Below are 17,306 nucleotides of genomic sequence, written 5' to 3'. Positions count from 1 at the left end.
TGCTACCTGTTCAAAAAACATCACTTGGTATTACATATCAACAGTTCCAAAAACATTGACTGGGATTATTTAAGTCTTGTGGGAAGTAAATCGAATGCGTTTGATAATTTAAATCTGTAATACTTAATTCAGAAATTTATTTTAATACATATTTTGGAGCGGATCAGCCTCAGATCCTTCAATTATGAGCTGTGCCTGTGTGAACCAACTCCTTTGTTGCACCAAGAGCTCCTGATAACTAGAGTGGAATCCGTATTGTGCTCTTGTTTACCATTTGTACTTAAGTTATCAATGGCAGCCTGGGACTCCAGACAATTGCACTCACTGTTTTCATTGATAGCTTGTAATTGTGTCTAGCCAAACTTATTATTTTCATTATTTTTGTATCTCTAGTGATACCAATGGCTCATTCTTTCACTCCTGTAAATGTTGCAGCTGTATAGGGGATGGGGCTAACATGTCTCATAACACAGGGTCTCAGGTTGATCCTTGTGGGCTATTATTGGAGATAGTTTTTGTTTTAAGGGTTGCAGGATTTGCTGCATTGTACTTAAGTGTAATTCAGCTCCCTCAGGCGGTCAAGAGGCTCCTCGGCAATTTCAATTACTACAAGAACCCCATTTTAGTATGGAGAATATCTCGCAGCTTATTGTCTTGTTGGCGGTATCCTCTTTGAGAACACTGACTGATGAGAACAAATTCCATAATTTAGTCTTAGGTACTGCTGCATTTTGAAATTACGATTAAAAACGAAGTATGGAAGTGAGGAAAATTGTTGTAATGAGAAAAAAATGGGCCTGTCACTGAAAGTCCCTGCATTTCTGATAATTTTAATGATATTTTTCTTTCAGGTGCAAATAATTTAGGTTTGACATATTCTCAAACTGGTAGCTTACAACTTCTAAGGTGAGTGTTCCAAAATAGTTCTCTGTTGGTCAGATTCTGTGCTTCATTATATTTTAACAGGTTTTCTTCAAACAAATGTTTCCAAAGACAAACTTATTCATACTAGCATTTAAATACTGTGTAGCATTAAGAAGCGTATACTCACTTTGAGTGAAATAAAGAAATAAAATACAATTCACGCAGCAGTTAGTGATGCATAAGCTTGTAGACACAAATACACAGTGGTAAAAGAACTAGTTTCTTAATCTTCTCCAAGCCAAGACTTCAGGTAACACAATGCTACTTTTCAAAATAGCACTATAGAAAATTTAATCAAAGTTGGGGAACGAATGAACGACTTCAGGTGGTGGAGAGGAACTGACCCAGGTCACTGTGGCAACCCCAACATATTCACATGTCAGTGTAAAGATTGGGTAGAAATACATGAACAGCCACATTATATGGTGCAGAACTCCAAAACAATCCAAGTCCTAATTATTTATTTGTAATTTCTGCTACCAGTCACTTTCTTATTTTTTGTTTTATGTTTAATCTAACATAGTACAACATGTTTCGAACATGTTCTGTTCATCATCCAGTGTTTATATATACAGAAAAATGTTACTTAAAAATAAATTGTCTTAATTTACATTGACTTAGAACTGTTTGTACATCGTTCGCTACTGTAGTGGCATTTGGGGGGGGGGGGGGGGGGGAGACAGTGAATGGCCAGAAATCAATGTCAGTGCCACACCAGCCCATACAGTAACAAACAATGGACAAAGAGTTCTAGGTTAATTTAGTTTAAGACAATTTATTTGTAAGTTACATTTCTCTGTATATATGTCTCTATAAACGCCTGATGATGAACAGAGATGTTCAAAACGCGTTGTATTATATTAGATTAAACATAAAACAAAAAATAAAAAAGTGATTGGTAGCAGAAATTACAAATAAATAATTATACTACAGTCACGGTTCACAAACATAGCCATTGTGGCCGAAAATAAATAATCCCAAGTCCTCTCAGGGATTGACGCATTTAGATCAGTGTGATTCTATACCATCCACAAAGAAACTGATCCATTGCCTTAGAGATACTGGAGAAGGATAATAGATTTTACTTCTTTTAGGTTTTTAAGACAGCCCATGATGCATGACAGCACAATGAACACAAAAAATTTTAGTCATAGAGGCAATAAGGAAACATTGTTTCTTCTTTATGCCAATCATATGAAACTTCAACATTTTCAAATATAGTCATGATGACATTTTGTGTAACCACAAGAGTATGGGAATGATGGTAGAGCTACCTTTACAATTACATAACTTGTGCCATGCTTCTCAGCTGAAAGACTACTGTTTGAAATGTACTTGACCTCTGCTATTCTCCATAAATAAACACTGCCTTTGACAGGAAAGTGGATAAACATGAACTTATGGGACTGCATTACACATTTTCATTTGTTGGTACACCAGGTTACAAACACTCCTGTGTTCCACAATAGTCTCTCCTTTTCATTTGCCTTCTTTAGAGGACATTTGACAGTAATATCTCTACTAGAACCTTTATTTATTTATTTTTAATGAAGTTCACATTGGATTGGTGTCGTGACATAACATGATGCGTATCACATGCATTCTGTCTGCTCAGAATAATGTCAAAAATGCAGTTATAAAAAAAAATTGTGTAATTTCAGTGTAGAAAGATAGGAACAAAGGTTGGAAATGAGGTGTTTATATTGGGTTATTCACATTGTTTAGCAACCCACATAGAGACAATACAAAAACTATGGAAATAGTCTCATACCGTGAAAAATGTTACAGGGGCTGTATGGTGAGGAGGAAGACAAGGCAGGCGATCAAGTGGTAAGGAAGGAAGGAAAGAAAGAAAGTGGGAGACTTTAATTAATTCTGTCATTTGAACCCTCTGAAAGAAATGATTCCATTGCCTCCTTTTTTTCCCCTCACCCCCCTTCTACAAGTCTTGAGAGGTTTTTGGTCAAGTATTGTGTTAGACACACAATTCATTAATCCTTTTGTTGCTCCGCATTTGCACCACTCATCAAGGATACGCATGAACTATTGCAGTTGAGTTGAGTGATTGATATATAAACTGTAACATGCCATTTTAATAATCGATAACTATCTCATGATGAATTCACTGCACAGGTGTTTGTCATTTTTTGTTTAAATTGAAAGCCATGCTCACTTACATTTATTTTAGTTTTGTTACTTAGCTAGTTTTGTTGTTGGGCCCAATGTCTGAAGTTGAATTACAATGTTGCATAGTTCTCGTATGAAGAAAACTGTAATTTTTTTGAGAAATGTTTGATTTGTTAGGTCACTTCAATGACAAAATAATAATACTGAGTCCTTTTTTGCTTCTGTAATATAAAATTCTTAGCTAACTGGTTCAGCAATAATAGACAAATTCCACGTGAATACGTATTTTATGTGCTCACATGAGCTACAAAATTCCAACTTTGTTACATCTGCACAAAATATGTTTACTTTTTACAAAAGGCTCCACCAGACTGCCACCTTGCAGTTGATTTTTCCACAAAGTGCAAGAGAGAATAGAGCACATTTGGCATGTACAAGAAATGATGAAACCTCGATGGAATTTCATGTCTTTATTGTACTGGACTTAATTTTACTTTCAATATTGGTGATGTGCGTAAGTAACGCATTGTAATACCATTCTGAATAAATATTCTCTTTCAATTTGAGTACGCTGGGCATCCTTTCAAAAAAGTTTCTGAAGGTGGTTGCTTTCGGGTGGGGGAAGAATTAATGTGACATTTATGAGATGTCTAAATTAAAGGCACATCAAAAAATGATAAAGTATGTTTGGCTCGAATGGCACTATGTAGTTGTCGGACAAGATCCAGTGCAGGCTGTCTTTGGAACTGATGTATTTATTTACCTAGGGATCATCTCACGGTGATGTAAGATTTGTTATCACAGTACATTGAAAATAAATAACTCTAATATACACACACATCCAGGATAAAAGTATGTGTCACGATGATAGGACAGGTGGTCAGTTACGGCCTTACTGAAGGAACCATCCTGGCTTTTGCCTGAAATAATTTAGGAAAATCTAAATTAGGATGGCGAGACAGGGAAACTCTGTCTCCCAGAATATGAGGTCAGTGTCTTAATGACAGCAGTTCCTTGTTCTTTGGTCCCTGTTGTACAGTGTGCTTCTTATCATGAACCAGTTTATGCTGGGAAATTAAACAGTTCCAGTGTTGTCCACCCAGTGCAAATCTGGCGCTGTGAATGCAAGAAAGATGTACAGAAATGTTTCTGTAAGTAATGTATTAGGAACAGTACACGGGTGGAAAAGTTCAAATGAGTGAGAAAGGCACAATGTTGATGTTTATTATTAACTGCTGTTTACAGAACTTATTCAGTATGAGCACTGGAGATGTTGACAGGATGTTGCATCTGTACAACAGTTGCTCACAGCAGTTTCAGTGGGATCTGAGTAACCTATTCCCTATATACAGGCCTTCAGATCAGGTAGGGATCGAACGTGTCTGTGATAAACACATTCTTTTATGGTAGACAGTCCCAGAGCCAAAAGTCACATGGGTTCTCATCACCTGATCTGGCAGGCCATGCATCTAAAACCTTTGGAGAAAACACATTCATGGAAGGTTGCATTAAGCAGATTTTTCACTGTTCTAGCAATGTGATGTGTAGTCCCATCTTGCCTGAAAACAGTGATTTCCCTACGGTTGTGCTCTTTCAAATCAGAAATCGTGCAGTAAAACGAGGTCTCAATAATGTGCAAACATTACGATACATCTGACAGGCCCTCTAGTTATATTCTCTTCAAAGAAGAGCAGACCAAGAATAAAGATGCTTGTGAATCCACACAACACAGTCACATAAAGTGAGTGCAGTAGTTCTTTGTGTACAATATATGATTTAACAGTGCCCCTAATTTTGCAGTTTTGTGTATTCGGTACACCGTGTTGTGTAAAATGTGCCTCGTCACTCGATAGAATATTGCCGGCCACACTTAAACTTCCGTCTGTGCTGGAAACCAAAGAGCAATGTCAGAAGTTGCTGTTGATCATGAGGTTTGAATATCTACATCTTGCCGGATCTTGTATGGGTACCATTGTAATACAGCCTGCAGAATTTTCTGTACTTTTGACCCTGAGGAGGACAATTCTTGCAACACTGCACAAAAATTAGCTCTATCGGGGACACGTGCTGCATGGTCAGTTGTAGCAACAGTAACCTTGTCAATAACTTCCACCAGTATAGGACGCCTTCCTCTTCCGTTTGCTACCCAAGCTGACCCGTGTTTCCGAATTTCATTATCATATTTCTTAAACCATTTAATGGAATCTGCCCTCTCCTAAAACCTTTCACTCAGCGATACTGTAATTGCTGCCATTCACGTAAAACAGTTTCACTAACAGCACATGGTCTCTGTTCTTGATAGCCACCTGTTCACTCATGTTATATCTTGTCAAATGACAGCAAGGATGTCATACTGCCACTCAAACTGCATACAGCACCAGATTTGCACCTGGTGGCCATAAATATAACTATTTTTTTCCCCCAGCATAAATCGGTTCCATATAAACACATTAGCATATTTACCAATTTTTGCAGCCATACAATAATTACAGCATACATAGAACCTCTGTGAGGAACCGCACTTTAATTATAACCACCCGATATTATAATGTGAGAGGGTGTTCTTGTCATTCCCTTTCATTAATAACCACTGCTCTGAATCTTCTAAGTAATCTTTAATTGTGTAGCAGGAGAAGTTTATGTCTCTCAGAAGTTCAAGAAGGGATGCATTCAATGTACTAACTGCATTTGTTTTCTAGACTCCTTAAGTGCATGCATGGTGCTGTGGCCTCTTACTGAAAACGAAGTGCGCACCTTTCACATTTGTTAGATCAGCAGCACTGTCAAGGAAAGCGCTATTTCTGTATGAAATTAGTATAGCGGTATTTCAATACCACATTGAATACTGATTTTGATCTGACATTGAATGTACCAGATGCATATGCCCACACTACTACTAGTACTGAACCTACTACTGTTCCTTGGTTAGAAGCATGATTTCTACAAACTTCAATTTTCCTTTTATTTTTGTTGCACAGGCTCTTTGAAATACCTGTCATTGCATTTTCTTTAGTAGCAGTTGTTGCTAGGTATATGGACAAACGTCCACACTGAAGACAATTCTGTTCATATTTCAGTGTTACTGATCCACTGAAATACCATGGCTGTGAGATGAGGAACATCCTAAGATGCTAAATGAAAGGCATGAACTTACATCCAAACTTGAAATCTGCTGCATTAGGTTAGACCAAGGTTTCCCAAACTGTGTTCTGTGGAATTTTGGTGCTTCATGGGAAGTGAGTAAATGATCCAAGAAAAACTATTTACAACATGGAATTTTGTGTTTCTGACATTCTGACAAAATCAATTGTAACTTTTTAAAAATTTTATTAAGATTTCTGTGTTATTAGGTAGGATTTAAAATTGAAACAATCACTAAATAAAACAAATTTTATTCATTTTTTAAAAATTTTGTTAACCTTCAGCACAAACAATGTGTTCCATCAAAGTGCTAGGATTCTAAAGAGTTCTGTCAGAGAAAAAGTGTGGGAACCCCTGAGTTAGACTTTATGTTGCTGCCATTTGTCTTTCATTGGATTGTGCCAGTGAAATAAAAAACTCTTTCTCAAAAAATGAGGTTGAGCCCTCACCACTTGTAACTACCATAGCTGTAGATGAATATGTCTTGTGTGGGTTTTACAATTTAACACCAGAAAAGAGGTTTTATTTGTAGGCTGCTGAATGAGGTCTTTAAAACTGAGTAGCTATTCATTTGTGTTTGCTGACTATTGTAGACTGTGAGGGTAATAAGATTTCAACATTGTAATGCCATTATACACATTAATGTATTTTATCTTATACAGAGCTTCTTACAAGGTCCTGCGGCTAAGAAGTAGTCTTACGCATTGACAAGCAGTGATGTCTGGGTATGGAGTGCAGCTTGTGATGTGCGCTGTGAATGGAAGAGTTTGGACAAGAACTGCCTGAGGTGTTTCACTTTCCTCTATGTGTGAAACATTGCACGGAAAGTCCACAGAAAATATGTTTCAGGTAAGATTTCCCATTGGACTGGTAGTAGTTACGTCGAACAGTTTTATGGTGGTTAAAACTTAGCTAATTTTCTGTTGAATTTGCAACTTTTGTAGCAGTTTGTAAACAGGTGTTTATGGTACAGTGTGTCAAATAATTATTCAAAAGAGAGGTTAACAGGAGTTTTGAAATATGTCTTTTTTTAAGTAATTTAATTGACACGTGATAAATTTTGATGCAAGGTGAATATTGAGGATGCAACTGATTGCTGTTCTCATTTCTTGTTTTAGCACCTAAGCACAGCTGTTTTGGATAATCTCCAGATCGTTATCGGATGTGTGCTTGGAACTGAAATACACGTGCCTGAAATTCCTGTCCCTCAAATTAACCCTCAGGGCAGATTGGCTGGTAACTATATGCATGACACTACTGTTGTTTTTTGTTGTTATTATTATTATTATTATTATTATTATTATGAGGTGCATCCAGAAAATGAGTTCCATTTTGTAATAAACAAAAAACAAGAACAGATACGGATAAACTATTTAGTGGGAAAAGCTACGAATCCAAACTGTCTTTCTACATAGCTCACACCATTTTGTAGGCAGTTGTCATAGTATGGCACAAGGTTCGTAGCTTACCTCATAGGATGATGCCAACTGTGTGATAATATGTTCTTGGAGTTTGTAATCATTGTTGAATTTTTTTGCCTCCAAAGAACATTGTCAAGCACAGAAAGAAATAAAATTGCTAGGGGTGGGGTGAGGGCTATATGGAGGATGTTCAGTCTGGCTCCAGCCAAAGTCCAGTAAGAGTTGTCATTGTTCACAGTGTGAAATGAAACAGTACCGTTTGTGAGCTTTCTATGGTTCTTTCTGTACTGCATGACACATTTCATAAGCATATCGCAGTAAACATTCGCAATGATTATCCCACCTTATGGTAGAAAAATGCACCTGTAGAATACAGTGTCCATCCCAAAGGGCTGTGACCATGACTTTTAGAGGTGTCAGAATTTGCTTGGTTTAAGACTTTACCAGTGATGCAGTGACCCCCCCTCCCCCATTCCATTGTTGGATTGTGAGGGGTTTCATAAGCAAACGAAGTCCCTTCTCTTGTCACTGCTTGCTTAGAAAATCATCACTATCTTTGTTGCTACATGTCAAAAAATCAAGAGCACTGCTCAGACATTATAAGGGTTTTTTTTCCACACAAGAAACACAATTTTCCAAAATTTAGTTTTTCAGAAACAGTTTCATGAACAGGTGATTGTGAAATGTGAGGTAAGTTCTTAGAAAGATTCGATCTCTTAACACATGGCCAGTAGAGTTGTGTGCTGACTACATGCCTCTCCATATCCGCATCCAGCATCACCTGTGGGCTGAGGATGACATGGTGGCTGGCCAGTACTGTTTGGCCTTCATGTTCATGGCCTGTTGAGGCAGAGGTTCCCCCACCACCTTCTGTCAGTTGATACTGTCAGTGGTTTTCCTTCATGAGTCCTTCAACTGCACAAAACAGTTTATCATTTAAAAAAATGCCAGCCCACTTCATTCATAATCGTGCACTTGATTTCTTCCTTCAGTGAACTGCCAAACCGATCTCATTACCATTGACTCATTCATCTGATTTTTTACACCTACATCTATACTCCACAAACCACCACAAAGAGCATGGCAGAGGGTATGTCCCATTGTACCAGTTATTACAGTTTCTGGCCATTCAGTTCACAGATGGAGCTTGAGAAGAATGAGTGTTTGAATGCCTGTGTGCATGCTGTACTTATTCTAATCTTGTCGTCATGACCCTTACGTGAGGGGGTTGCAGTATATTCCTAGAGGCATCATTTAAAGCCAGTTCTTGAAACTTTGTTAACAGACTTTCTCGGGATAGTTTATGTCTATCTTAAAGAGCCTGCATGTTCAGTTGCTCCAGCATCACTCTGACACACTCCCAAGGGTCAGACAAACCTGTGACCATTGGTGGTATTCATCTATGTTGTTGTTGTTGTGGTCTTCAGTCCTGAGACTGGTTTGATGAAACTCTCCATGCTACTCTATCCTGTGCAAGCTTCTTCATCTCCCAGTAACTACGGTAACCTACATCCTTCTGAATGTGCTTAGTGTATTCATCTCTTGGTCTCCCTCTAAGATTTTTACCCTCCACGCTGCCCTCCAATACTAAATTGGTGATCCCTTGATGCCTCGGAACATGTCCTACCAACCGATCCCTTCCTCTTGTCAAGTTCTGCCACAAATTTCTCTTCTCCCCAATCCTATTCAATACCTCCTCATTAGTTATGTGATCTACCCATCTAATCTTCAGTATTCTTCTGTAGCACCACATTTCAAAAGCTTCTATTCTCTTCTTGTCCAAACTAGTTATCGTCCATGTTTCACTTCCATACATGGCTACACTCCATACAAATACTTTCAGAAACGACTTCCTGACACTTAAATCTATACACGATGTTAACAAATTTATATTCTTCAGAAACGCTTTCCTTGCCATTGCCAGTCTACATTTTATATCCTCTCTACTTCGACCATCATCAGTTATTTTGCTCCCCAAATAGCAAAACTCCTTTACTGCTTTAAGTGTCTCATTACCTAATCTAATTCCCTCAGCATCACCCGACTTAATTCGACTACATTCCATTATCCTTGTTTTGCTTTTGTTGATGTTCATCTTATACCCTCCTTTCAAGACACTATCCATTCTGTTCAACTGCTCTTCCAAGTCCTTTGCTGTCTCTGACAGAATTACAATGTCATCGGCAAACCTCAAAGTTTTTATTTCTTCTCCATGGATTTTAATACCTACTCCGAATTTTCCTTTTGTTTCTTTCACTGCTTGCTCAATATACAGATTGAATAACATCGGGGAGAGGCTACAACCCTGTCTCACTCCCTTCCCATCCACTGCTTCCCTTTCATGTCCCTCGACTCTTTATTACTGCCATCTGGTTTCTGTACAAATTGTAAATAGCCTTTCGCTCCTTGTATTTTACCGCTGCCACCTTCATAATTTGGAAGATAGTATTCCAGTCAACATTGTCAAAAGCTTTCTCTAAGCCTACAAATGCTAGAAAAGTAGGTTTACCTTTCCTTAATCTTTCTTCTAAGATAAGTCGTAGGGTCAGTATTGCCTCACGTGTTCCAACATTTCTACGGAATCCAAACTGATCTTCCCCGAGGTCAGCTTCTGCCAGTTTTTCCATTCGTCTGTAAAGAATTCGCGTTAGCATTTTGCAGCTGTGACTTATTAAACTGATAGTTCAGTAATTTTCACATCTGTCAACACCTGCTTTCTGTGGGATTCGAATTATTATATTCTTCTTGAAGTCTGAGGGTATTTCACCTGTCTCATATATCTTGCTCACCAGATGGTAGAGTTTTGTCAGGACTGGCTCTCCCAAGGCTATCAGTAGTTCTAATGCAATGTTGTCTACTCTGGGGGCCTTGTTTCAACTCAGGTCTTTCAGTGCTCTGTCAAACTCTTGACGCAGTATCATATCTCCCATTTCATCTTCATCTACATCCTCTTCCATTTCCATAATATTGTCCTCAAGTACATCGCCCTTGTATAGACCCTCTATATACTCCTTCCACCTTTGTGCTTTCCCTTCTTTGCTTAGAACTGGGTTTCCATCTGAGCTGTTGATATTTGTGCAAGTGGTTCTCTTTTCTCCAAAGGTCTCTTTAATTTTTCTGTAGGCAGTATCTATCTTACCCATGGTGAGACAAGCCTCTACATCCTTACATTTGTCCTCTAGCCATGCCTGCTTAGCCATTTTGCACTTCCTGTCAATCTCATTTTTGAAACGTTTGTATTCCTTTTTGCCTGCTTCATTTACTGCATTTTTATATTTTCCCCTTTCATGAATTAAGTTCAGTATTTCTTCTGTTACCCAAGGATTTCTAACAGTCCTCGTCTTTTTACCTACTTTATCCTCTGCTTCCTTCACTACTTCATCCCTCAAAGGTACCCATTCTTCTTCTACTGTATTTCTTTCCCCCATTCCTGTCAATTGTTCCTTTATGCTCTCCTTGAAGCTCTGTACAACCTCTGGTTCTTTCAGTTTATCCAGGTCCCATCTACTTAAATTCCCACCTTTTTGCAGTTTCTTCACTTTTAATCTACAGTTCATAACCAATAGATTGTGGTCAGAGTCCACATATGCCCCTGGAAATGTCTTACAGTTTTAAAACCTGGTTCCTAAATCTCTGTCTTACCATTACATAATCTAACTGAAACCTGTCAGTATCTCCGGGCTTCTTCCATGTATACAACCTTCTTTTATGATTCTTGAACCAAGTGTTAGCTAGGATTAAGTTGTGCTCTGTGCAAAATTCTACCACGTGGCTTCCTCTTTCATTTCTTCCCCCCCAATCCATATTCACCTACTACGTTTCCTTCTCTCCCTTTTCCTACTACCGAATTCCAGTCACCCATGACTATTAAATTTTCGTCTCCCTTCACTATCTGAATAATTGCTTTTATTTCATCATACATTTCTTCAATTTCTTCGTCATCTGCAGAGCTAGTTGGCATATAAACTTGTACTACTGTAGTAGGCATGGGCTTCGTGTCTATCTTGGCCACAATAATGCATTCACTATGCTGTTTGTAGTAGCTTACACGCAGTCCTATTTTTTTATTCATTACCTACTCCTGCATTACCTCTATTTTATTTTGTATTTGTAATCCTGTATTCGCCTGACCGAAAGTCTTGTTCCTCCTGCCACCGAACTTCACTAATTCCCACTATATCTAACTTTAGCCTATCCATTTCCCTTTTTAAATTTTCTAACCTACCTGCCCGATTAAGGGATCTGACATTCCATGCTTCTGATAACGATGTCCTCCTGAGCAGTCCCCGCCCGGAGATCCGAATGGGGGACTATTTTACCTCCAGAATATTTTACCCAAGAGGACGCCATCATCATTTAACCATAGAGTAAAGCTGCATGCCCTCGGGAAAAATTAAGGCCGTAGTTTCCCCTTGCTTTCAGCCGTTCGCAGTACCAGCACAGCAAGGCTGTTTTGGTTATGTTACAAGGCCAGATCAGTCAATCATCCAGACTGTTGTCCCTGCAACTACTGAAAAGGCTGCTGCCCCTCTTCAGGAACCACACATTTGTCTGACCTCTCAACAGATACCTCTCCGTTGTGGTTGCACCTACGGTACGGCTATCTGTATCGCTGAGGCACGCAAGCCTCCCCACCAACGGCAAGGTCCATGGTTCATGAGGGGGTTCTTCTATGTATACATTCAATATCCCCTTTTAGTCCTATTGGTGCAGGTCCCACACACTTTAGCAATATTCTAGAATGGATCGCATGAATTATTTGTAAGCAATCTGCTTTGTAGACTGGCAGCACTTCCCAGTATTTTACCAATAAACCAAAGTCTACCCACAACTTAACCTATGTGATCATACCATTTCATATCCTTACAACAGGTATTAGTATGAATTGGCAGATCCCAACAGTCACTCTTTGATATTAGAGTTATAGAGTACTAAGTTTTATCATTTTTGAATAGTGTACAAAGTTGCCAGTCTTTGCACCACTTTGAATTCTTAACAAGATCTGACTGAATATTTATGCAGCTTCTTTCAGACAGTACTTCATTGTAGATAACAGCATCATCTGCAAAATATCTGAGATTACTAACTATTAATATTGTCCGCAAGGACATTTATATACAACATTAACGCCAAGGTCCCAATACACTTCTCTGGGGCACAACCCGAGTTAGTTCTACATCTGACAATGACTCTTGATCCAAGATAACGTGCTGTGTCCTCCCTACCAACAAGTCCTCAATGCAATCACAAAGTTCATTTGATACACCATATTATAGAACTGTTGACAATAAGCGTAGGTGTGGTACTGAGTCAAATGCTTTTTGGAAATAAAGAACCACGGTATATACCTGACTGCTTTGATCCAAAGCTTTCAGTATCTCACATGACAAACGTGCGAATTGGTTTTCTCGTGATTGATGTTTCGGAATACATGCTGGTTGGCATTGAGGTGGTCATTCTGTTCAAAATATCTCATTATGTTTGAGCTCAGAATATTTTCTAAGATTCTACAACAAATGACTGTCTAGGATATTGGATGGTAATTTTATGAACCATGTATAATGCCATTCTTGTAGACTGTTGTGACCTGTGTTTTTTTTCAAGAACAGGCCATAGTTTTTTGTTCAAGGGATCTACAATAGATTATAGTTAGAAGAAGGGCTAACTCAGCCACAAATTCAGTGTAGAATCTGATGGAGATTTCATCGGGCCCTGAGTTTTGTTTGCGCAAGTTTTAGTTTCTTCAGCTTCCCAATGAAGGACTCAGGACATTTCATTGAGAAGGTGAAGAAACTAAAACTCGCACGCGGAATGACATCCTGCTCAGCTTTGATGTTGTTTCTTTGTTTATGAAATGCCACTCGGGGACACTCTGGAGCACATCGGTTCCATCTTTCTGCAAGACGTCATAAAGTTCTTTCATGCGTGTCTCACCGCAAGCTATTCCACGTGGAATGGCAACTTCTACAAACAGCTGGAAGGCGTCGCCATGGGTAGTCTTCTGAGTCCAGCGGTGGCCAACTTCTTCTTGAAACACTTCGAAGCACAGGCCCTGGACTTGGCATTTTGTAAGCCTAAATTGTGGTACAGGTACGCCGATGATACCTTCGTTGTGTGGAGCCATGGTGAAGAACAGCTCGGTGACTTCCTAAGACACTTGAACAGTCTCCATGCCAACATAAAATTTACTGTGGAAGTAGAGAAGGACAAAAACCTACCATTTCTAGATGTGCTGGTCACAAGGGATGGTGAAAACCTGGGACACAGCGTGTATGGAAAACCGACACACACGAACTGATATGTGCACAACTATCAAATCGCCACCCAAGCTAGAAAAGATGCATGATAAAGATGCTCATAACGTGGGCAATACGAATATGTGAGCCACGGCACCTCATACATGAAATACAGAGCACAGGTACTCCACAAGTGACATTAAAAGTATAACAGAGCCAAACACTCGGCAAAGTGACAAATCAGAAAAAGAAATGTCGAGTACGGCCTTTCTGCCATACATTCCCAGAGTGATAGACAGAAATGCCCATATATTGTGCAACACGGCGTAAAGACTATCTACAAACTGACAAAGAAAATCAAAGTGTGTCTCAAATCAACAAGGGAGGAAAGGGAGCCACTTGTAATGCCAGGAATATACCGCATACCTTGCACATGTGTGCAAAGTTTATATTGGAATGACTGGATGATCAATCAACATCAGGATTAGAGAATGTAAACAACATTGCAGGTTGGGGCAGGTGTAGAAATAGGGTGTGGCAGAACCCGCGCTGTGTGAGACCGGCCACATAGTAAAATTCGCCAACACGGAAGTTCTGGCTATAGAGAAGAACTATCACACCTGCTTGTTCAGAGAAGCTGTAGAAATACACAAGCATGAGAACAGTTTCAACAAGAAAGAGGAAAGCCTCAAGGTAAACGGATCCTGGCTTCCTGTGCTGCAGCAAACGACCATCACACGTAGCAAGAGACCCGCACTAGAAATGACCGCAGAGAAGACCTCGGACGTTGGTGCACCAGGTACTTACAGTCTGCGGCCACGAGCTCGGCTCCAGTCCACCACCAGCAATGGAGGGTGAAACTTTGACAATGCCAGCCACTTATTCTGGCGAAACGTCAGAAAAATCATCAGATGAACATTAGCCAAAGAACCCGAGACAGAAGCCAACAGGCAGTTAGTCATTGAAAGCTACACACATTGCTCTCTTGACAGCCAAATGTGTTTCATTCAGCACCTCTTTATCTGCAGCACTATGCTTTGTTTTACACCTACTGTGCAGTAGTCTGTTTCTTTAGAAGTTTCTTTACAGTGGATGTGTACCAGGAAGGGGGAAGGAAGCTGAAGAAACTAAAACTTGCGCAAACAAAACTCAGGGCTCAATGAAATCTCCATCAGATTCTACACTGAATTTGTGTCTGAGTTAGCCCTTCTTCTAACTATAATCTATGGAGCCATAGTCTCCCTACATACATATATATTTGGAGTTTGGTAATCATTGTGGACATCTGTAGGCCTACTATGAAGTTTTCAGAGAAGGCATTTAGTAATGTTACACAGGATGTATTATCATGTCCACCACAAACAAAACTGTAATTCTTTCAAGTGATTGTTGGATGATTAAAGCCTCCACTGATGATTACAGTACGAGTGGGGAACACTAGTGAACTGAGGTTTTCTGTAAAGTCTTCGGTTCCATCAGGAGATTGGCGGGCGATAGGAAGATCCAATTACCATTTTGTGCCCACTTGATACTGAGTCTTACCCAGAGATCTCACAAGCAGCTTCTATTTTTATCTCAGTGGATTTAAGCTTCTTTTCTGCTGTGACAAATACACCACTTCCATTTCCCATTTTGCCTATCCTTTCGATATACATGTAAATTTTACCCAAAAATCGCACTGTTATAAAATTCAACCAGCTTTCTGTACCTAGTATTGTTTGAGTTTTGCTGCTTTTCGTGAGCGCTTCAAACTCTGGCTGGCACTTCGTTGCGAGTACTTCTGCAGTTAACCATTAGGATTTTAGTACTCACACGTTTAAACCTCTGAAATCTTTTGATGAATGCTGACTGATTTAATGATCTCGTATTCACAAAACAAATTACAGATCTAATCTGTCACGCGGTGTGATTTTCGATGAACATAATTCTAAACAGGCACTATACAGCAGAAATAACACAGATTGTACTCTAAATGATGCCATCTCCTTCTCCTTGACTCAACATGACCACATCATATCTGCCAAGCTATGACTCTAATGCTTCGTGGAAAGAAATACTAATGGCACTTGATTTCTGGACATACCTTGTATCATTTATCTTTGCTGCAGACATTTTTGTTTGAACATGTTGTGAGTTTATTCTTTCCTTTACACCATTTTTCAGCAGCAGAAAATGAACTTTAAAACATGGTGAACAGTTGATGAGCAGAGGTTGACCTGAGTTTGTGACGATTGAGCATCAAGAAGAATTAGTGCGCAAGAGCATCAGATGCAGCATAATCAAATATTATTTTACTAACTGCACCACAACCAATTCTAAGTCACATCTCCAGATTATTTGGAGAATTGCTTCTTATATGCTTGCTCAATAAGCTTTAAATCGTAGAAAAGTTGTAATTTTACATTAAAATGAAGCCATGACTAGCAAATCACTAAATTAGGTGCTTAGTTTATTATTTTTCAGTGTTTCTTCCTTGGAGAGAAATGTAATTTTAACATTGTTCACCATTGGTCTAGTCCGTTTCACTGCTTTCTGCGAATGCTTCATCGATATTGGAAATAGGTATGGTTTACAGTACATGCAAATATTTTTGCAATGTGAATTGTTGACTGTAAATTGCAACAGTTGTGAATATTGTGTTGGATAGATGTAATAGAGCAAAGTCTGTAATTTATGATTTGAGTTATAATTTTTTTTTATGAACGACGATCCAAGTAATGGTTCCTTCGTGTGTCAGGAAGCGTACAGAATTGCTATTTTTCTAACAATATTTATGGGTATTATGTCGCGAACATCTATAAAAAGTTTAACTTTTATCTCAGTTATTTGTCTGACATCAATAATTTGCTCAGAGTATCCACCATTGTATTCAAGTGTAAACTTTTCCATCAACTAGTACCTTGTTTCGCAGTTTCAAACAAGTAAAGCACTAAACTTTCTCATTACAAGAGGTAGTACTGACATAGGTCAAATGAAGGCAGATACTGACAGATATTCACTTTTACATAAAGAGGGCACAATGTAAATGAAGGCAGATACTGACAGATATTCACTTTTACATAAAGAGGGCACAATGTCTCACGGTAAACACAAGACATATCAAGGATCTTACAAGTTTAAATGTAGGTGAGAATTTAAGCACTATGATTAGCAGAAACTTTCAAACATTGCATTGTGACTCTCGGAGAAAAGAAATTAAATAAGTGATAAATGCTAACCAACAATAATCTAAAATAAATATTCTAAACGAATTATCCATTGTAATCACAGATTTACAGTAAATTGCGTTTTTAGTTAAATTCGTTGCTGATAATCCATTACACTCTAAAGCAGTAGTAATTTTCATAACTTCCATCATGCAAATAAACAGTGATCTTCATTGATTTTCAATAAAGCTGAAAGTGGTGTGAATGTTGCTACAATGAAAATACTCAGTTATGTATTCAGTAGTGTCAGG

At 38.7% G+C, this 17,306-nt stretch overlaps 1 long non-coding RNA gene across 1 annotated transcript; it reads left to right on the top strand.

The window, feature by feature from the left end:
• Positions 1-3,221: 3,221 nt before the first annotated feature.
• LOC126424948 (uncharacterized) lies at positions 3,222-16,867 on the top strand. Its single transcript, XR_007576234.1, has 3 exons — positions 3,222-7,041; positions 7,311-7,428; positions 16,013-16,867. It is a non-coding gene; the product is annotated as an uncharacterized LOC126424948 (long non-coding RNA).
• The last annotated feature ends 439 nt before the right edge of the window (positions 16,868-17,306 follow it).

This window comes from Schistocerca serialis, chromosome 10, assembly GCF_023864345.2.
Source record: "Schistocerca serialis cubense isolate TAMUIC-IGC-003099 chromosome 10, iqSchSeri2.2, whole genome shotgun sequence".
NCBI lineage: Eukaryota > Metazoa > Arthropoda > Insecta > Orthoptera > Acrididae > Schistocerca > Schistocerca serialis.
The sequence above is the reverse complement of the archived record's forward strand: the minus strand, read 5'-3'. Positions and strand labels throughout refer to the sequence as shown.